At 40.9% G+C, this 22,371-nt stretch overlaps 1 protein-coding gene and 2 long non-coding RNA genes across 4 annotated transcripts in view; all 3 read right to left on the reverse strand.

Annotated features, from left to right (window-relative positions):
- The window catches only part of slc4a11 (solute carrier family 4 member 11), a 96,776-nt gene that overhangs the window by 68,860 nt on the left and 5,545 nt on the right, over positions 1 to 22,371 (reverse strand). The gene's annotated exons all lie outside the window — the stretch shown is intronic.
- On the reverse strand, positions 793 to 1,695 carry LOC147797069 (uncharacterized). The gene is made up of 2 exons (XR_015427432.1): positions 1,301 to 1,695; positions 793 to 911 (listed from the first exon to the last, which is right to left on the reverse strand). It is a non-coding gene; the product is annotated as an uncharacterized LOC147797069 (long non-coding RNA).
- On the reverse strand, positions 8,458 to 9,789 carry LOC147797070 (uncharacterized). The gene is made up of 2 exons (XR_015427434.1): positions 9,395 to 9,789; positions 8,458 to 9,005 (listed from the first exon to the last, which is right to left on the reverse strand). It is a non-coding gene; the product is annotated as an uncharacterized LOC147797070 (long non-coding RNA).

The raw sequence follows: 22,371 nt of genomic DNA on the forward strand, positions 1-22,371 counted from the left end.
CTTTTAGAATACCGGTACGAGGAAAATAAAAATGGATGATTTACACAAAATGTAGGCTTGGGTGTACTGGCCCCTAAAGTTGTTCATTTTCACTCATTTTTCCGGTAAAAATATACAGTTTCTGTATTTTTTCTCTAGATTAGCAGAGGGAACAGGGAACACAAGCTAGTTTTGGCCTGATGAATTCAGACCCACCAGCTACTAAAAAAAAATCTGTATGTCTTCCAGGGTCTAGAGTAATATAAAATCAGTAGAGAGCTCAGCAAATATCGAAGAACCAGGCAATACCACCAAGCTTGGCAAGCCCTTCATTAATTCCACACAATTGAGAACTGTCAAGTTTCAACAAATTAATTCATTTCATAACAGACATTTTATCTGAAGCACTCCAGAAATCAAATTTTTTTAACAATTGTGGTATGAATAGCAGACTTTGTGCACATTTCTCACGTCTCATTTACTATGCACTATGTTCAATGCACAGGAATCTTTTCTAATTTCCCAGTTTATTTGTCCTAGGGTTCAAATTTTGATGGGAAAATAACCAGATCAGTGCAACACTAAACTAAACGATACCGGTACAAAACCATACTGAACCGTGACTACACGCAAGTCTCAATCAACATTTCACTTTCACTTTCTCTCTGATGGTCATGTAACATACAATGTAAGTCATGTCAGTGTATCATTTCTGTCGTATTATCCGGCCGGGCTGCCGGATAGGTTTCTGCGCCGCAAGCGCAAGGTTCTCACTGATACGACCGCGATTAACGGACGACGACACTGTCTCTGTTGTTTACTCTACAACTGACAAAATCTTTATTGAAGCTCTCCTCAGTAAAATAGGAATAACAGACTGATTGGATGGTATATGGGTCCACAGACCGATGGGCGGACGGATGGACGGACCCCTGTAATATTAGGAAAATAACACAATTACTTACATGTACAGTAGATAATACACTTACTACACACAACCTGCATGGTGCAAATACTGTGCACACACACACTGGTAGTAAAAAGTCATGGGTCATACACAGTGGTTGGAGTGTATAACCTTGAGTTCTTGTTATAACCAAAACACAGCTGTTTCTGAAGGAATGCGACCAATTACACAACACTTTCTTGGTAGTCTTCACACAACACATCATAAAATGACTTAGCACACAAGTAAATGCTCTAAATCTGTGTTGGTCAGCAATTACTAACTTTCCAATTTGGCATACAAAATCATATAAAAACAGTTGCAAAAGTCAGAGTGTGAACTGCTTGGAATATACAATATAATTCCGGAGCTAACCTGGATATGCTAAGCTTCTCTCCTACTACTGGGTACATCTGCCTCAACACAATTCAACATAGATGCCACTCGAGCTATATAATAGAACAGAAATTTATCCTTACAAGGTGTACAAACATCATCCTTAATTGCAAACTAGGACATTGTTGAATCAAGTGTGCCAAAAAGGGGGTAATCAGGATAAATGGACAAAAGAGTACACTGTAAAATAACTTCATGATCGCAATGCCATGATCGTGATTGATCATAAAAACAAGCTAACAATACAAGTCAATCAACATCAGAAATAACACAGTCTATAATACTGAGTAATCAAAATGAATCTAAAAATGAAGTTTCACACAGGTAGATTACTAAGGACAGCAACTCACCCCATATGGCTACTGTGTAGACTTGAGTGTTGGGCTGTTGACCAGTGGTCTGCTGGATGGTGGTGCAGACTGAATTTTGACCCCAAAATAGGCCCTTAAATGCCTGTTGTAGTCTCTTGATGGACATTTCCATCAAGACTATGATTGGTCACTTGCAAGTTTGACCAACCCTTCCTCAAAGTTTGATTTGCATATAAACTTCCCCATTGGTCAAATCTTTGAAGGTTCATTGTGTAACTCTGCTAACCAGCAGGATCAGCAGATTTTCTCCCAGGGTCCAACAACCTGCAACCTCCAATTTGATGAATCTCCCAAAGAATGAAAACCGGCATTCTGTTTCTAAAAATACTTGGTCAGGACTGTGGGAAAGTTCCCCTAAAACAATGGACTGGGTTAGAAAGTGAGGTAAACATCATGACCTCCACCATTGCATACCACAGATAGTTCCATTTGAGTTGTATAAGGTTGGAAAGTATCCCAGGAACGAGGGGAGCAGAATAAGAAATGTAAGATATTAAACCCACACAAATTATACACTTTTCCATTTCCTGACAATCTTCCCAGCTTGGTGTCATGCGCCCTCGAATGACGAGTGTCAAACCTTCTACCCAACAAACGATTTCAAGTTCCAAACCTAAACACATGTGTAGCCATATCAGGATGATTGCATGTTTAGCTAATACAAATACTGATAAAATCAAACACTCAAAAGAAAACGTGCATATACTTGAACTTATATCATTTAACTCTTAGCCCATAAACTAATATCAAAGTTATGGTTAATAAGTGACAGTAACACACTATAACCACACAGAGTTGCAAACCTTGCAATGTTATCATTCAAAACAATCAGAACAGTAAAAGTAACTTCTATCATCACAAACTACAATTTGGAAACAAAAAAATACATACATGTCTGAACATAATGCGGCTACTTTGCTGGTGCTGGCCAATGTGCTGGATTTCTGTGCTTCCCTTTAGTCACTCTCTTAGACCTACGTGGGGCTGATGTTGACCCAGGATTCTTTTCACTGATAGGTTCAGGCACTGATTGAAGTGGAGGGTCATTAACCTGCAACCTCCACCACAGAGGTAACCCTTCCTCATCTTCAGAGGACTCACAGGTTGGATTGGCACTTCCTAACCAAAGTGTTGGTTCCTCAAACCACTCTTTGCCTCTTGGGTCCATTACGAGCAACTTACGGTTCACAGTGGACTCGGGTCCACCGAAAACTGGTCGGATTGTGTAAACATCCCGTTCACTGTTCGCTTTAACTACAACAAATGGCTCATCACGGTAATGGTTTCGAAGCTTATGCCTATCAGTGAATGCACACTGCTTCAGCAGCACCCTATCACCTATCTCTAGTGGTTCAGCCTTTGCTCGCCTATCATAACGCCTCTTGTCCCTATCAATAGCAGCCTGCATCCTAGAAATTGCTAGATCACTAGCCCTCTTTATCAACTTAGCCTGACTTTGAACAAAATTCTCACTCCAGCTGTTTTCTGTGTTACTCAGTAACTGGTCCACTGGTAACACTGGTTCTCTACCATACATCAGTAGGTATGGAGACATTCCTGTGGATCTGTGTGGAGTTGCGTTATACATGGCAACTAAGTGAGGGAGTAGCTCTGGCCAATCTCTACGGCATGAATTATCGAGGGATTTAATTAGCCCACATATGGTCTTATTAAATCTCTCTGTCTGCCCATTACCCTGCGGATGATATGCAGTGGTACGACTTTTCTGAACACCGTACAGTTTACACAGTTCTCTGATAAGGTTACTTTCAAAGTTTCTACCCTGGTCTGAATGAACCCTTAATGGAATTCCATACTGTGTAAACCATCGGTCCTGCAGGGTTTTAGCCACTACCTTAGCTGATTGGTCCTTACAAGGGACCGCCTGGGCAAACTTGGTGAACGCATCGGTCATAACCAATACATCTTCAATACCGCCTTTCCCTTGGTCTAATTTTAGGAAGTCAATAGCAAGTAACTCTAGGGGACGAAGGGCTAGCAGATGTCGCATTGGGGCCTTGACTGTTGGGGATGGTGCCTTGGCAACAACACATTTGAAGCAGCCCTTTATGTGGCACTGAACGTCTTTTGCCAACCCTGGCCAGAAGCATCGGGATTTCAAAAGAGATAACGTTCTGCTGATCCCTTGATGGCCCCAATCATCATGAACTGCCCTTAAAATCACATTGCGCAGATTATATGGCACGAGTAGCTGCCCAACGTTTCCAGATATTGGGTCCTGTACTTCCCTGTATAGGACACCATGTTTTTCACTGATTTTAGACCATTCCTTAGTCCAACCATTTATTGCTGGATCAGCTTTTGTCTCATGACCAGGCTGCCACTTCTCTCTCCACAACTTCCACACTAACCCTAGCTCATTATCCGCAATTTGCAGTTCTGCTAACTGCTCATGAGTCAAGGAAGGTAATATGCTTGGGGTAATGATTTGAGCTTGTGGAACATGCCTTTGTGCAAGGGAATTTTGTTTCTCCGCTTCCTTTTTACATGTGTCGGGCACTTCGCTACTGCTAGTCACTTCAGTCACTACAGCTATAACCTGAGTTGGAGTCAAGTTGCCGGGATACCTACTTAATGCATCCGCACAACGATTTGATCTACCAGAACGGTACCGTACCTCCATGTCAAATGGTGCGAGTTGCGCCACCCACCTATGTTCAGTTGCGCCCAACTTGGCTGTTTTCAGGTGTGCCAGTGGGTTGTGGTCTGTATAAACAATGACACGCGACCCCATCAAATATCCCTTGAACTTCTCTGCTACTGCCCACTTAAGTGCCAATAATTCTAGTTTAAAGCTAGAATAATCAGAGTAGTTTCGCTCAGGCCCTCGGAGAGCCCTACTGGCATAGGCAATGGGATGAAGTTGGTCCTTGTCATCATACTGTGACAAACATGCACCTAATCCCTTCAGTGAAGCATCCACTTCAATCACAAATTCCCTATCAAACCTAGGGTAAACAAGCACTGGAGCTTTTGTAAGCAATTCCTTCAAGGCCTGGAAAGCTTCTTCTGCCTCATCTGACCAAGTGAAGGACTTAATTGAAAGGGGCTTCCCAGCTTTGGTCGGTGCCTTAACCACCAAAGCGTTCAAGGGTGAGGCTATCCTTGAAAACTGAGGAACATACCGCCTATAATAGGAGGCTAAACCCAAGAATGAACGGAGTTGTTCACTAGTCTCTGGCTCAGGCCAGTTCTGGATACGCTCAACTTTATCGGGATCAACTGCTACTCCTGCAGAGCTAACAATGTGCCCTAGATGAGCTACCTGTTCCTCAAATAATTGGCATTTTTTTCCGTTCAGCTTTAACCCATTCTCAATAAGTCGCTGGAAAACTTTTTCCAGTCTCTTAAGGTGTTCCTCAAATGTCGGTGAAAACACCAATATGTCATCCAAGTACAAAACCACCTCTGCCAGGTTCATGTCACCAAATATAAGCTCCATAATTCGTTCAAACGTGCTCGGACTGTTTACAAGTCCCTGAGGCATACGTGTAAACTCAAACAGTCCCCATGGAACTCTGAATGCTGTCTTTTGGATTGAGCTAGGATCCATGGCAACCTGGAAGTAACCATGAGCTAAGTCAAGTGAAGAAAAATACTTAGAACCACCTAAAGCATCCAGGGTTTCATCTATACGAGGCAGTGGGAATGCATCACGTACTGTCTTGGCATTCAATAGCCGATAATCTATGCACAGTCTAAGTGTCCCATTCTTCTTCCGGACCAGTACTACTGGGCTTGCATATGAGCTACATGACCGCCTAATTATACCCTTTTCAAGCATGTTCTGCAAAAGCTGTCTGACCTCTGCTACTTGATGAGGGGGAACACGACGATAAGGCAAATTGATAGGCCGGTCGTCTGTAAGCACTATCTTGTGTGGAATTAAACTACAGGACCCCAGCTCAAAATCACTCATGGAAAATGCTTCCTCATATTTCTGAATTAAGTTCACCACTTCAACTGCCTCGCTATATGGTATGGATGACAAACTTACTCCAGGGGGTAGACAATACGTACTTTTATCTGGGAAGGAAAATACCTCACGTTCAGCCCTATTCACTATGACCTCAACATCATGACTAGGGACCTCATCAGTTGGAACTCCAGTACATGTATTTGAGTCTGCATCATTAATGTCAATGACCTGTAGGACCTGTACCTCAATACTTGAACTGTGAGGCCTTAGGAAAATTTGATCTTTTGGCTCGACTTTTATGACCTCTGCCAATCCCGTGCCTGGTGGGATACTTATGGTCTCATTGCTACGGTTTGCTACAATGACTTCAATTCGACTATCTATACGTGAAAATCCTTCCCAAACTTCAAACCCTCTACCTATTAGAACAGACTCGATTGGCTTTATCAAAATACTCTTCCCCATGCACTCACGGGTGACAGAGTCTATGCAGCACCCCACCCTTCGTGCTGTGAATGGTGGTACATTAATTGAATCTTCACCTGAATACAATTCAGTGACTGCCTGACCACTAACATCAGCACTCAGCTGAGTTTGCCCAAGAGACATCCCTTGCCCTGGCATTTCTAAACTATGGAAAACTAAGTTCCAGTCACTGCTCACAGCATCAACAGGCAATTTATCCCTAACACAATGCATAATGCTACGCAAAACATTACAACCAAGAATCACAGGATGGGTCACACGACGCCCATCACAGGGGATTGTGTCATTGTCCTGCTTCACTAGGAAACTACCCTTAACTGTGTGGTTGTAAACAGTGATGTTTGTCTCGAAGTAACCCAGTACTGGTATGCTAAGGTCATTTGCTCCAACTAGATTTATGAATGGGCTGGCATTGGCCAGTGGAGCAACTTTATGTGCAAGGTACTGACGGAAAAATGAATTTGGGATCAGAGATGTCTCTGCCCCTGTGTCTAATATGCAGTGCACCTCGATGCCAGCAACCCAGACAGTAGCTGTTGGGCTTGGAGATATCAGTTTTTTTCTAATGTTTGCCACTTCTTCCACTGTTGCTACATTGATATGTCTATTTGCAGATGGGGAATTGTTACATTGAGTTATGCTAACCTCCGTCGTTCTCCCCACAACAACGGAGTCGGCTAGTTTTCCTGAGTCTCAGAATCTGTGCGAACCAGAGAACTAGCCTGCTTTGCACCTGTATTCTTCTGCATGTTGGCCCCTTTTGGCCTCCTATTCCGTTTTTTACAATCTTTTATGAAGTGACCCTTCTCTTTGCAGTAGTGACACACGACATCGCTAACTGGGGTTTTGTTGGGTTGATTCTCAGTATCCTTAGTCAATACATTGACAAGTGTGCCTATCTGCGTACCAATGTTAGTTATTCCTTCCATCATATTTGTTTGTCCTTTGACCAGTTTATCGAGAGTACAGTCTGTCTGCCTACTCTCCCACACTTTACATTCCCTAACTCGGACCTGAGGGTACGGCTGCACAGTTTCATCCTGGAAGAGCCTCAATGCTTCTTCCCTCAACTCAGCAAATGATTGGCCGTCATTTGCCATATCAATTCTGCGTAATTCACGCTTCATCAAGGGATCTCTAACGCCCCTGACCAGTTGCCCTTTGAGGGTTGTGTCACGAAGGAGGGCAAATGCCTCCCCCTCTTTCCCTACACCAGCTACTGATTCTAGACGCGAGTACAGACGCATCAATGTGCGACTGTACTCAGCAAACGTTTCATCCTCGAGTTGATAGCGGGAATGAAACGCACTATTCAAAGACTGCACCGACTCATGTGGTGCAAACCTAGCCTTGAGTAAACTAGTGATACGATCTAAATCCTGCCGTGCTTCGACAGGAGCACACAGGACTTCCTCCCTAGCATCTCCACCTAAGTGGTCTATAATAGTTTGGACCTGCTCGTCACGGCCAAAGCCCATTTGCCTGCAGTGCACACCAACTTCCTCTAACCACTCATTAACTGATAAATCACCGGACTTGCGTGGGGAACCATAAAATTTTGTAAGGCGATTAGTTGGGCCCGGCTGGATTCTTATATTCTGAAATGCATTGGCAAGTGCCTGTGCCATAGCCTCAGCCATGACTCCTGCGCCAACTGCCCCTTCCATAATCAAACCTTGAGTTTTATCAATGAGTTTGTGTCAAACCCCTGATCACCAACACGAGTACGTAACATTAAAAACCAGAAAAGTATATAACTTCACGAAATCTTTTGACAAGTGCAAAATAGCCAACATAAATTCTCAGGACACCGATCTGACTTAAACTACATCCAAATAAAGGATTTCACTGAGTGAAACTAAAAATATTGAATTCACATCACCAACACCAGCATCTCCAACCGTACTGAACTTTTCTAATTAAATTCTCAGACTCCCCACAAGAGGGACGACTACTACGATTTTTTAAAAAAAATCAAACAGACGGAACAATTCTAATTAAGAAAAAGTCCCACACGACGTTGATCATACAGTAGCATACTATTACTACTCTACACCAACAGAATAGAATTCAATGGAAATAATCCCCATTAAATCCTCTGATCCCCAAAAAGGGAAACAAGCCCGTTGCCAAAGCAACCGTAATTTCTATAACCAAAAGAAATTACACAGACAGAACCATATCCAGTTAGGAAAGGCTCTAAAGATGTTGATCATAAAGCAGCACTTAATCACTAGACCCACTTTACATCAACAATCAGAATTCAATCGAAAGCAACAGTACCGAGAATGCTAGAGGAGATTTTAAGTCAGATGAGCAATTCTGAATTTTATCCAATCTTTAAAATGCTATTTTCTATACACTTGTCAATACACGTACAATAATTATGCAAGGAAAATTAACCAGAACAGGCCTACCGCCATGGGACTTGATCCTTGCCTGGAGACAAGTTCTTGCGTGGTGATCTCGCCGGAGCTGGGATGTCCAACTACTGAACTAGAGAAGGGATGTGTGCGGGGGAAGTCCTGTGTGGTCTCCGCTCCTGCTGGTAAATTGGACTGGAGTCCACAGTCCGGAGAGGTGATATCCAGGGATCCGTCAAACCAAAAGAAGAATGTTCGTCAGTTCAAGTTCAACAGTGTCGCGATCCCACTTCTGACACCAATTTTGTCGTATTATCCGGCCGGGCTGCCGGATAGGTTTCTGCGCCGCAAGCGCAAGGTTCTCACTGATACGACCGCGATTAACGGACGACGACACTGTCTCTGTTGTTTACTCTACAACTGACAAAATCTTTATTGAAGCTCTCCTCAGTAAAATAGGAATAACAGACTGATTGGATGGTATATGGGTCCACAGACCGATGGGCGGACGGATGGACGGACCCCTGTAATATTAGGAAAATAACACAATTACTTACATGTACAGTAGATAATACACTTACTACACACAACCTGCATGGTGCAAATACTGTGCACACACACACTGGTAGTAAAAAGTCATGGGTCATACACAGTGGTTGGAGTGTATAACCTTGAGTTCTTGTTATAACCAAAACACAGCTGTTTCTGAAGGAATGCGACCAATTACACAACACTTTCTTGGTAGTCTTCACACAACACATCATAAAATGACTTAGCACACAAGTAAATGCTCTAAATCTGTGTTGGTCAGCAATTACTAACTTTCCAATTTGGCATACAAAATCATATAAAAACAGTTGCAAAAGTCAGAGTGTGAACTGCTTGGAATATACAATATAATTCCGGAGCTAACCTGGATATGCTAAGCTTCTCTCCTACTACTGGGTACATCTGCCTCAACACAATTCAACATAGATGCCACTCGAGCTATATAATAGAACAGAAATTTATCCTTACAAGGTGTACAAACATCATCCTTAATTGCAAACTAGGACATTGTTGAATCAAGTGTGCCAAAAAGGGGGTAATCAGGATAAATGGACAAAAGAGTACACTGTAAAATAACTTCATGATCGCAATGCCATGATCGTGATTGATCATAAAAACAAGCTAACAATACAAGTCAATCAACATCAGAAATAACACAGTCTATAATACTGAGTAATCAAAATGAATCTAAAAATGAAGTTTCACACAGGTAGATTACTAAGGACAGCAACTCACCCCATATGGCTACTGTGTAGACTTGAGTGTTGGGCTGTTGACCAGTGGTCTGCTGGATGGTGGTGCAGACTGAATTTTGACCCCAAAATAGGCCCTTAAATGCCTGTTGTAGTCTCTTGATGGACATTTCCATCAAGACTATGATTGGTCACTTGCAAGTTTGACCAACCCTTCCTCAAAGTTTGATTTGCATATAAACTTCCCCATTGGTCAAATCTTTGAAGGTTCATTGTGTAACTCTGCTAACCAGCAGGATCAGCAGATTTTCTCCCAGGGTCCAACAACCTGCAACCTCCAATTTGATGAATCTCCCAAAGAATGAAAACCGGCATTCTGTTTCTAAAAATACTTGGTCAGGACTGTGGGAAAGTTCCCCTAAAACAATGGACTGGGTTAGAAAGTGAGGTAAACATCATGACCTCCACCATTGCATACCACAGATAGTTCCATTTGAGTGGTATAAGGTTGGAAAGTATCCCAGGAACGAGGGGAGCAGAATAAGAAATGTAAGATATTAAACCCACACAAATTATACACTTTTCCATTTCCTGACATTTCTTTCTTTTTGTTTTCTTCATGAAATTCAATTTCTTGAATTGAACATTTTTAAAAGACATTGTACACGAATGTATACACTAAGTAACGTGCATATCCAAGGCCTTTAGCATGCCTTGACATAAATTTCCCATGTTATGCAAAAAAAAGCATGATATTTCAACAACTTGTGAACTGGTACAAGTTGCCTTGCTACCCTAGACAAAAGAACTGCACAGAGTACGTCTTATTTGATTTAAAAGGGCTGAACGGCACAATCCTAAGATTTACGCTAATTATAAAAGCCTTTTTTTTATACAAGGACTTTGCATGAAGTCAGAAATTTCTCACACAAAAGGCAGCGGCCAACAGTTGGCAAAGCTTTGGTTGGATGAATCACGAAAAAAAGAGAACAAGATCAAGTTTTGTGTTTCTCTATTTGTCAGTCAGTCAGGAGGAAGTCCATGGAGGGATGCTAAGGGATACTGGAGAATGCTCCTTTTTAACAAATTTGGAATGTCATCATAGAGAACTGGCACCACAAGCAAATAATTCAACACCAAAACTGCTGTAAATTTTCCTAAGAAAGGTTTTGTATTGCAAAGATCCTCTGAATATCTTGTGTGAGCATTATGTATGTACATGTAAAATTCCGCCCTCTTGCTCTCAACTCAAACCCCCTTCAAAATCTTATCAAATGAAAACATAAAAACAAAATACCCACGCAGCAAGTACCCAATATGTGTACGTGTAATATTGCAAAAAATTAACGAGTTGAGGTTCTGCCTCATCCACTGCAAGATGATACAAGTCAATGTGATGCTTTCAGCCAAGGTTTTTAAGCTCAAGTACCTGAAACCTCCCAAGAGAGGGATCTGATTCAGAGAATCCCGGTAGCAGGGCTGACACGAAGGCGCCGAGGCGTATCTGATATCGGTTGAAGTCCTACGAAGACAGTGCTGTAATCAGAGAGTTTCCGTTTGCAGGGAGAGATCTAAGGTGCTGTGTAAATATCCTGAATTTATTCAGAGAAGACAAATAGCAGCTATATACGGGGAGTGTGAAGGTGCACCTGCCCCCTTCCCTTTGCTCCCTCCACACCCCCCCTCCCCTTTAACACACACACACACAATTGTTCTGCTCCCTGTTCATGGGGAAGAAACCAATGTTCAGAACTACGTGCATGTACATGTAACATACAGAAAATGTAAGCTGTATACAATTGTGTATGATAATTTAATATCTTTAAGTACATGAGTACATTCAATGTTTTTGAGCCATTAGGACACTAAATGATAGAGTTCACTGTTGCATACCAGTTTGTGAGCATGTACCACAATGTGAACAACCTCTTCAGCTGAGGTGCTAATTAGTGGGACTGAAAATCCAACTTGGCAAACTGATTCTAAGGAAAATCCTAAGACAAAATGGGCCGGATTGGAAGAAGGTTACAAGAAACAGAAGGAAAAAAACTACTTGTAGGCCTCTGTGTAATTTACTGATGAATAATGGATCACTTTAATTAATGTAATTAAATTAGCAGTATCAGCCTAAATTGTAATTTCCTCCCTATTTGAAGGCAGAGTGGAATTAACACCTGCATATTTCCTTGGAAGTTTCAAATATTGGCAAGGTCATGTTTATAGACACAGTAGACAGATCAACTATGCTGGACATGTTTTTCTGCTGCAACTTCAAAAAAGGGGGAATGGAGGTTAGATGAACTCCGTTGTCTCACACTCCATCACTTATTATCCATAGTTGCCAAAGAGAATCAATCAATGTAATCTTTTAGTGGAATTCAACCCCAATTACCGATATTTGCCTAAGAGAATCAATTCATGTAATGTTTTATGAAATTCCCCTCCCCCTGATTCACAACGTACCGGTATGAATACATGTAATGTACTGGCAAAAGTAAAAACAAAAGAAATAAAGAAAAGAAAACACAAAAAATCCTGAATTACTTTCAAGTGAAACCAAATTTCCAATAATGTATCATAAATAAATTTAGCAAAAGTACTAGTGCAGCACCTTCCGCTAGTGTTGACCGCCATTTCTTTTAAGAGAAAAGAGGGCCCTTATTTAGTTTTTTGGGGAGGAAAATAACATTGGACAAAGTCCCCCATGGTAAACCCTGCATGCCAGCTTAATTCTGTGCCTTACTTTATTCGCATAAAGCATGAAGTTTATGTGAGAGTATTTTCAACCAGAATCAATCCTGAAACACAAGAGGGCTCACTCCATTTTTATGACATGCCCATTTCAGTCAGTGCTATTACATGTACTTGCCACAAGTTCTGTCCCCTTCCCGCGGACTGTAATAAGACTGTTATTACAAGAATGCATACAGAGCTACAAAATGAGGCTGTTCTATTACCAAGCAGAAAAATGCCTGCTTTAATGTTAAATCATCATGAACACACCCAAATGTACTGTACCGATACATGACAAATGCACAGTTCTATGGAGGTCTCATTGTGAATTCAAATTTAGAGCATTTACATTTGTAATTAGGGACTCAGAGTTCTTTTAACATTGACAACAATTTCTTTTAAAGACAGCACGGTAATAAGCCATCTCCCATCGTGGCTTCAGTTTTCCATCAAGCAAAAAATGATGGCAAACTTTATTAGCCTGAATGCATTGGGGAATCCGTAATTTTGATAATATGTAATTGCTGAAGTGATATGTACAATGTACATGACCCAAATCATTTATTATGCGAAACAAAAGTAAACAAATCAAATAAGCAAAACAGCAATTCTTCCATGAAGAATTGCTATTAACCTGCTACCTGTTTTGCCTAATGGTTTTCAGGAAGATTTCTCTTATAAATTCAAGTTGTTTATCAACATTGACACGAGTCATTCCTTGTACTGTACCAGTACATAAATGCCGATTAGTTTGAAATCTGCATAGTGTTGAAATTCTATGAACACAATATCACATCACTTGCAGACTGGTACAGTACATGCAACTGAAAAATTTCCGTCATCAACATTTCTAAAAATAACTTTGGAAAAACCATCTTGGGAACAAAAGCCTTTTTACAGAGCTGCAGTTAATGCATACACCGAGAGGGGGGAGGGGGAGATCCTGACATGCATGGAAAGATAGTGCCCGTGAGATTCCAAGTCCACTCTCAGAGCGAAGTAAAGGATATCCTGAGCAATAAGACGACAGGTTTCACTTGAAAGCTTCTTGTTCCAACTACCGTACTTCCAGTGTTTTGGACAATCGGCAATTATCTTGAGCAAAGTGAAAACTGTGTTCCCAAGCAATGCTGTGATTTCGCTTTGTGTGCACATTATTGCTGTTGCGGCTTGACATGCAAACCGATCTGTTTTTCCTAATAGTGACAGCTTTAAAATGAGCCCTGTTAAATTAACCCTAAAACAGACTAACACCATGGAGAGTTTTTTTCCCCCGTGCAAAACTGAAAGAGGGGTTATTCTTTGTTGAGCAGCATTGGTCATTGATTAAAGGTTAAGACTTATTGGCTTGATGACACTGAATTTCTATCACATGTACAGTACCATATACATATTTACTGGTATGTCAGTTTCTAGACACAAAGTGCACCGATCTTGAAGCTGCACTATTCCTGCAAATGAAACCTTTACAATTTGAGAGGGTTTCCATTAAGAATGGCATATACATGGATTTGGCTGTCACATACATGTACGTGTACATGGTCATACATACACGTGCATCTACTCACGTTCCCTACTTGACCCACATACATGTACAAGAATGCTATTCCTCAGTCAGAATTGTTGGACTTGTGCATTGACACAGTTTTGTTTTTTTTTCCCCAGGAGATCTTGACTTAATACCACTGAACCCTCATTCAATGATGTCAATCACCAAGAGCTTGGGAGCTTGCAAAATTAGACTGGGGGCGGGTCATCTCATGATGTAATTCTTCATATTTTGCGACTGAAATCCTCCAAGTGCTGCAAATCAACAAGTGTGCATCTGCTGCACTGATTACCGGTAGATGCTATTATTTGAACACTGTACTCAAATATCAAAAAGTAGCAGAGCAATTAAGCATCTTGAGTGAAAACATCGAGGAAGAATATTTTTACTAGTACATAAAACTTGAGGAGATTAGAAAAAAAAAGCTGGAGTAACAGTGTACATGATCTTGAGGTGGCACCAGACTTCATCCACAGTACACAATATGCAATTCATGAAACACAGAAACAGAGTGCATGCACTCCAGTGTAGCCCTGATAATGGACAATATTACAACCTCGGGCGGGTGGTTTGACCCGAGGCGAGGGACAAAAACAGAGCAAGCGTCCAAATTTCAGCCGAGAAAAGTGGACCACTTTGGCAAAGTGCCGCTGCACTCCCGAGCACAAAGTGTTCTATTCCCTGGCTGGAAATTTGTGGGTGAGGGTTAAGAATCCATAAGGAACTGATGAGTTGAAAGACATCATCATGGCCGCTGAAAATGACTCCAATGAATCAATCATTGATTCTGTTGTCTTTTTGTTTTTCAAGTCTTAGTGTGCATGTAGCTTTACTACCGTGACCTTTTTACAGACAGGTACCGTTATTATGTTTCATTTACAGTACAAATGTTGGATTTAACATTGATTCCCCTCTTTCCCCTACATGTAAACAGAAAGCAGAAAAGCAAAATGTGTTATTTCATTGTGTTTAATCTGTCATTCCTTCATTTGCAGTCTAGGAAAATGCAAATTTAAACATGATTTGTTTCAACTAGAAAGTGGCTTTACATTTTTCATTTCGTGCCTTTTTGTTTTCATATTCCATACATTTAATCATATCTATTGTATCTGTGGACTTTTTCATGGGTTATGTAGCCTTTTCCATAACTTGGGACTGATGCTGAAGTGAAAACAAAATCTTAAAGGAGTTGGTGGGCACCGCAAATGTACATGTTTATCTTCCCAGATCTCACCCCCAAGAACAAATATTCTGATGGTTTGTCTTGAACTTCTCTTTTGGACAGCAGTGACCTATCTCCTGTATTAGATTGTCTATGATTATGTCTAGCTGGCAAGTCCTAGCACCCCTTTAAGGATACTGTAGTGAGTAGTGATCCTATGTCGGTTTAATCCTTGGAGTGTACGGAGTACATACGAATACACCAGCAATGAGAAAAAGTCTTCTTCATTTACAAAATGACAGATGAGAGGTGAGCCCTCTGTTGACAGCATTTCTGGAAAGAATAAAGATGATCCGTCTCAAGAAGAAATGTATTCGATACACGAAAACAAAACTATTAGATTACATTTCGTACATGTATGCATGTATGCATATACAGGAAAAGCATACTGAGAATTTTTGGTCAGATTTGGCCATCCTTTTTAATGGCTCCATGGTTTGGCTGAGTTACATTATGCTGCTATTAATCCCAGCTGTGAATCCAATCAAAGCACGCCTGTAGCATTTTGCAGCTTTTGTGGAATGACAAGTTTTTTGCGAATTGCACTGAAAGGTTATCGTACGTTTAGAGTGATTTTGTGCCCACCTCTTGTCTGAGGCTGAAACGTGTCAAATTGAATTGCTGAAATCAGAGCTGTCTCGTTGAAGGTATCTGGAGACAGAGTGTGGCTGTTTTTCATTCCTGCCCATTTGTGACAGCATCCAAATCCAAGTTCCCCACCACTGCCATTTTTTTAAGCGATCAAATGATGCAACTTGACCCTGATGCATGATTCTAGCATAAATGATGGTGGTGACATATGCAGAGAATATGCACCATTCAGAGAATCTACGGTGTTTAAACAAAATGTGTAGGCCTGCATTTAATGCATGATGACTTGCATGTATTTGGCAATTTATTTAGAAATTCAAATGAAGCCAGTCTTCGTCTCAACTGGGTTCCTCTGGGCTTTGGACAGTTTGGGTGGAAATATCATGTATTCTACAAATGCTGCTTTTTTATCTTGGCATAAATAAATCCTTGATTTCCTGTCTGCTGAAACAATCCCTATAACTTTTTATGCGGTTTAAAAATTGTACTTCAAATATAACTGAAGCCAACATCTCATACAAGTAAGAGCATTATCCATATTTTTTTAATCAGACACTGCAAATTTTTATCTGTGTTGGCAATTTTCATAACTTTCTGATTATTCAACTTATGATTCTGTTAATTTTTTCCCTTTCTAACCACATTTTAAAAGTACATGCAAAATGAGGAGCATGGAGAAATAAATGATAAACATTTAAAGGTCCCCAAATCACATGAATCACATGTATTTACTGAATGTCCTCTCATTTATTATAATCATTTTATTTATTTAGTTTTTTTTCCCAGTTTCTATAATTTATCCTTCAGGCACAGATAATTGGGCGTTATTCTCACACACTGTGAACTGATGTCACAAATGATGCAAGGGTTGTTGGGGAATCTTCATTTAGACCACATGCAATGTGCAATGGCATAGCTAGGATTTTACTAGGGGGGGAGCACAAGGGGGAACCAGCACCTTATGGGGGGGCACCATCATCTTATGGGGGGGCACCAGCTTTCAGTGGTGTGGTTTTTTGGGGCAAGATTTTGTTAGCCTTGTTCAATATTCATTCATCTTTTTTTAGGGGGGCACCTGGGAGACCGGGAATGGGAGGGGGGCACGTGCTCCCTCCCCTCCCCAAAAAAAACAAGGTACAGAATGAGATTTGAGTTAGTATAGTACACCCGGTACCTATGGTACATGTATCTTATTGATAAAGTAGTAGGAAATTTCCATTAAAAAAATCTGATTCCAAATACAACAATATAGTCCTACAAATGCTCAGAAATATCAAAGTACATGTATCAGTCCTTCCTACACTTTTTTCAAGTTTAAAGACCTTGTTACATTAAAGTTTACCTTTATGGCTGGCAAAATCAAGAACTTTTACAAATGTTCCTCACACATGTACAGTAATTAGCCATGCAAAATTGATCAGTATGTACCATGTACATGTGCGTTTCACTCCAGATAACTTGTTCTAACATCATCCATCTCTTTAATCACTCGACTGTACAAAAGGTTATATTCAGTGATGAAGAGACACTTACTAGACACGATAACGATTGATCAGGTGCCTGTAATGAATCAGAATGGTTTTTAAAGGGTACGTTTCCCTGATTCCGGACTTTGGCAAACAAGTTATTGAATGGGGGGACAGCAAGAGGCGATGTCATGCTGCACTGACGCATACAAGTACAATGCTGTTAAAAAAATCTACCTTGAAAGTGGGAATAGGGAAGGCTCAATCTTTTCATCTGTGGCAGGGAAATGGATATTGTAATTTGAACAAATGAAGCAGGTGTACGGGCGTCCTTGGGAAGTTGTTCAACAGATTCAATAAATCTACATGCACATCCTTTGATCCCAGTTTCAAGAGAACATACTGTACCAGTATGCATGAGCAGGATATACCCAGCAAGAAATGAGACCGAGGGGTACCCCCCCAACATGTCCAATCCCTATACACATTCCAGACTATTGTTACTTAACACATCCCCCCCAAGATGTCTGAAAGGAATTCCCCAGATTCCTGCGAGACAATGACCAACACAAAGCAGGGGGGTTCTCTCCGTCTCATACCTTGCTGCATATGGAGCAGGAGATGTAAATTTTCAACTGAAGGTCCATCTGTGCCATGCCAAATACATTATTTATTAACTCCCATTCCCAAAGACCCTTTTGGGTGATTTTAAGGTTTAACACCTGCAATACTCAAGAAAATCCTTTTTAGAAACTATATGCACTAAAGTCATAATCTGAAACAAAAAATTCACTGTACATGTGTCACTAAAGACGGTATTGAAAGGGTCTACAGAAATCTCAACATTCATTACTATTGATCTCAGGAAACCATGGCGTCGGCACAAAGCAATGACTTATTCAAATAGAGGTTGAGCAGTCTGATCTCCATGACAAGCATTCTTAATGTGCTCAGGATGACAGAACACGCGGCTCTGAAGAGCCACGTCACTTGATGTTAACCAGGAATTACCCTCTGTCCATTTACATATGACAACGTCCCTTCTCCCTCCCCCTCCCACCAAATCTTCATCCTCCAGACCTGTTAACTGTTTGGCTTTCGAAATCTAAACAGCCGGCTGGCTGAGCTCTGATGATGAGCATCGACTGTTGGTCATAGGAGGGAGAAAGAAGGAGAGAGAGAGAGAGAGAGAGAGAGAGAGAGAGAGAGAGAGAGAGAGAGAGAGAGAGAGAGAGAGTGAGTGAAGGAAAAGGAGGGGGGTACATGGACAATCAGTGGGTACTTGTGACCTGACGGGGCGGTCGTCGAGATGAAAAATCAGAGCAAATTTGTCGTAATTTGATCTGGCAGGTCGGTTTTCATTTGGGATCCTCCAGGATCTTCCCCTGTGCATAATAATCTGGAGAGTTATCCTCAAGGACATTAGCATTGTGTCAGCAAAGGGCATGCTATTGACCAACGAGTGAAAGAGATTCTCCGCAATGATAAGCATTATACTGCCTGAACTAGTTACATGTAGGCCTAGTGTAGCGTAGCAGTGTAGCGTTAATAATAGACCTGTCAAGAACTCAAAGTACGGGTACCAAATTTGAACACGATAACAGCCATCTCAGATGAAATTTTTTCTCTGGTAGGGATATGAGGGGGAGAAGAAGGGAACAAGGATGTTCATATTCTAAATGCAGACATGTACACAGCCATGTACACGTACACATTCACGTACATGTACAATGAATGCTGTTCTCTTTGTAACATCAATTTACCAACGAGGCACAGGTAAAAAGCCATGAGTGCTGAAGGGGAAGGAAGGCACAGGATCTGTGAACTAATTGCAAGGTGACAAACTTTCTGACGGGAGGGTAAGGCTCCAGTTCAGCAGGTCATCCTGCTTGCCCTCCAAAACTCCTGTACTGTAGAAAAAATAGTCACGCACATATCAACCAAAGCTGCTCTGATTTAGTTCAGATTTATATTAATTTGAAGTGAGCAGCACCAGTTATTTATTTTTCCACAGATCAGTCACCAATTCATTAAGTTTTCCCTCAATCAATCCACTAAATTCCCCATTCCAGACTTCAAACATTGCTTCATTTGTTTAACAGACCTCATGACTCACATACTCCCGGCCCAAGACAAAAATCGAAAAACGCGAGGAAGGGATTAAACCCACAAGGGGGAAAAATGTTCCACTAATAACCTGCAACTGAGCAATGGGCAATTGAGTGGGGACATCCCTCCTTTTATGAAGCCTGTGTCTACAGGCTGTACTCCTGCCTAGTATTAGTTACACGCTCATCTTCTCCTGATCAATGGGAGTGATATGCAGTATCTCATACAATTCAATCTGCTAAGAGGATGAATTGGGTAGACAACCAAAGCAACATCCATACAAGCAAAACGTATAAGGGACCGTCATAAAAGTGGCTTGATGTATATCAGCTGTCTTCACATTACAAGATTGTAGGATTGTGAAGTGCTCTAAGACACTCAAATATTTGCCAACTCAAATTTCTGCCAGTTGCTAACCGACCAGCGGCAAAACCACATTGTATCAGTGTAGGCTACACCATTGTCTTTAGAAAGACAATCTTCACCTTTCACATTCAATTTCCTGAATTTCCTTGAAAGAGTAACTTGGTAAAGTTGTGACAGTCTCTGTGAAGTATATTGTTGCAAAATTTTCAACATCACAAAGAACTTGTGGATTTTTCTGACTGCTGTCATTAATTTAAAAATCTGTACTTTGGTCGAAAGACAAATTCTGCCCACTAATTTTTCTTGCCAAAAATCAACAAAATGATGCCCTATGAACTTCACCATATGCCCAAAAATGTGGGAGATGAAATTGTAAAAAAGCAGATCAATAGCTTTAACATATTGCAAACTACATTTGTCTGACTAAAAATTATGGGGCCCATTTGTAATTACCATGACAATCTACAGCAAAATTGAACCATTTCGTTCCTTTTTAGACCAAAATCAAATTCTTTTCTGAGCTGCAATCAAGAGAACTACAAAGTTAGCATTTGGGTTGGAATTTCCATCACTGCAATTTGTGACAGGTTGATTTCAAAGGATTTTCTTTGAGGAATTCATGCCCGATATGCTGGAGAGCTCAACGGAAGCAGTCGTGCGCAATACAAAATGCCCGGGGTCCTTCTGCGCCAGCTGTGAATACTTGAACTAATAATAAAAATAAGTACTGCCATTCATTGTAAATATTCATCAAACTGTACGGTACATATGAGGACCTGGTGTTCGTTTTCCCCACTGTGAATCCCTTCAGCATGTAAATTTGGCCTGAAAATGGAAAAAAAAAGTCCAAGACGCCATTTACCATGTTTACACTGCGCGCTCGGCAGCTGTGACTGAGGCCGCACATGTCCATTCATTTTCACTCTTCCCTACATTTATTTCCAAGGGATCGATTCCTTTTTGACCCCGTTTCGCTACTCCACTCATAACTGAAGACTTACTGAATGGCATTTTGCTTCTGTGACCAACGCCATTAACCACTGAGTACATCTTGTACGATGCCCAGAGTGTCGTCACAAGTGGATTCTTAAATCACTTATACTGTGTTTCAACAAACAAAAGGCATGTACATTTACTGCCGCACATATCCTTTTCTTTCAGGGGACGATGAAGCCTCTCATTGTCCAAGTCACACGTCAAGCACAGCATAGATCTGTGACAGTAATGCTCAAAACATGTACATGTACATCACATTGTAAGTGCAGGTTATTACATGTATTTTGTATCTTAGTATTTTGAGGAGTGGGCTCCTGGTGGAATAAATGACTTAAACAGATTGCTCATTCACTTCCACAAATCTGTGCAACGATACAACTGTATGTTACAGGTTATGTGCATACTCATCCAACATACATGTACTGTCAAAATGGCTTTCTAATTTAGACATGCCCTACTACAGGTAACTGGCTAACATTCAAATTTAGACGAGGTAAAGCACTCTGAAATGTTTTAGACTGAATTTCATTTTCCACTGAGAATAACTAAGTTCGAGTAGATGAAACTACTGGTAAAACATTGGGCCTTACATGTACATGTAATTACTGTAGTACCGGGTATTTCACCATGTAATGATTTAAAGGAGCACCCAAACTGCACGTGTCCACACCACTTGGGCAGACAAACCCCTTCTCTACAACAAACGGACAAGCAAGCATCTTGGAGATACCGCTGCCGAGTAACTTAATGTTCCAACACGAGACATCTTGAACGAAACCTCATTACCAGGCTGACAATTCTAAATGCCTGCAAACGTACAACAGTTCATCCTTCATCGGTTCCTCAAGAGATGCCCCTCTGCCATAATGCCTCCCAAATGTTAATTTATTTCCGACATTGGGTGAAAAACAGTGTGTTTGTGGTCAAGACTGCCTCACACGCATGGCATCCCTGCACTGTAAACAAGTCCCACACTGCTTTTCATCATTTTCTCTTGTTTACATATATTTTTTTAAGAAGCCTGCATCTGGATTCTCACAGGAAGCATGGTTTTTAGTGTAGAGTTGATTAACCATACCCATTATTGCTGCATAAGATTTCACAGATATTCACATTCCTGCCAAAGGAGCAAATTGTTAAGACCAGCTCACATTTTGAGGGCCCCATGAAAAATGTCTCCAGATTATCTACACTGTATGTGTACATGTAGCTCTTCATCTGTAATCACAAATCTTACATGTATGTAACTATGTTCATATCATTTAATATAAAGAGCACCTCTAAGGAAAACATGCTTTCTCTGATTTCATCTGTTCAAATAAATATGGAAGCACATAAATCAAATGCAGTGTCATTTGTCTTCAAGTTTCCAAATTTATTTGAACAGATGAAATCAGAGAAAACATGTTTTCCTTAGAGGTGCTCTTTAACACAAAACAAATTGAAAACTCATTAAAGTTCAGGTATTTTCACGACACGTTGATAGCTCCACTACATATCAAACATTCATGGCGGGCACCTATGACAAAAAGTCAGGTGGTGAACGATAAGGGTGAAATTACAGCAATCAATAATTGAGACCTTATAAGTGAGGTTGTGTAGGAAAAATACAGGTGC

This window comes from Acanthaster planci, linkage group LG12 (assembly GCF_054643075.1).
Source record: "Acanthaster planci isolate LZ-2023a linkage group LG12, COTS_SCS, whole genome shotgun sequence".
Taxonomy (NCBI): domain Eukaryota; kingdom Metazoa; phylum Echinodermata; class Asteroidea; order Valvatida; family Acanthasteridae; genus Acanthaster; species Acanthaster planci.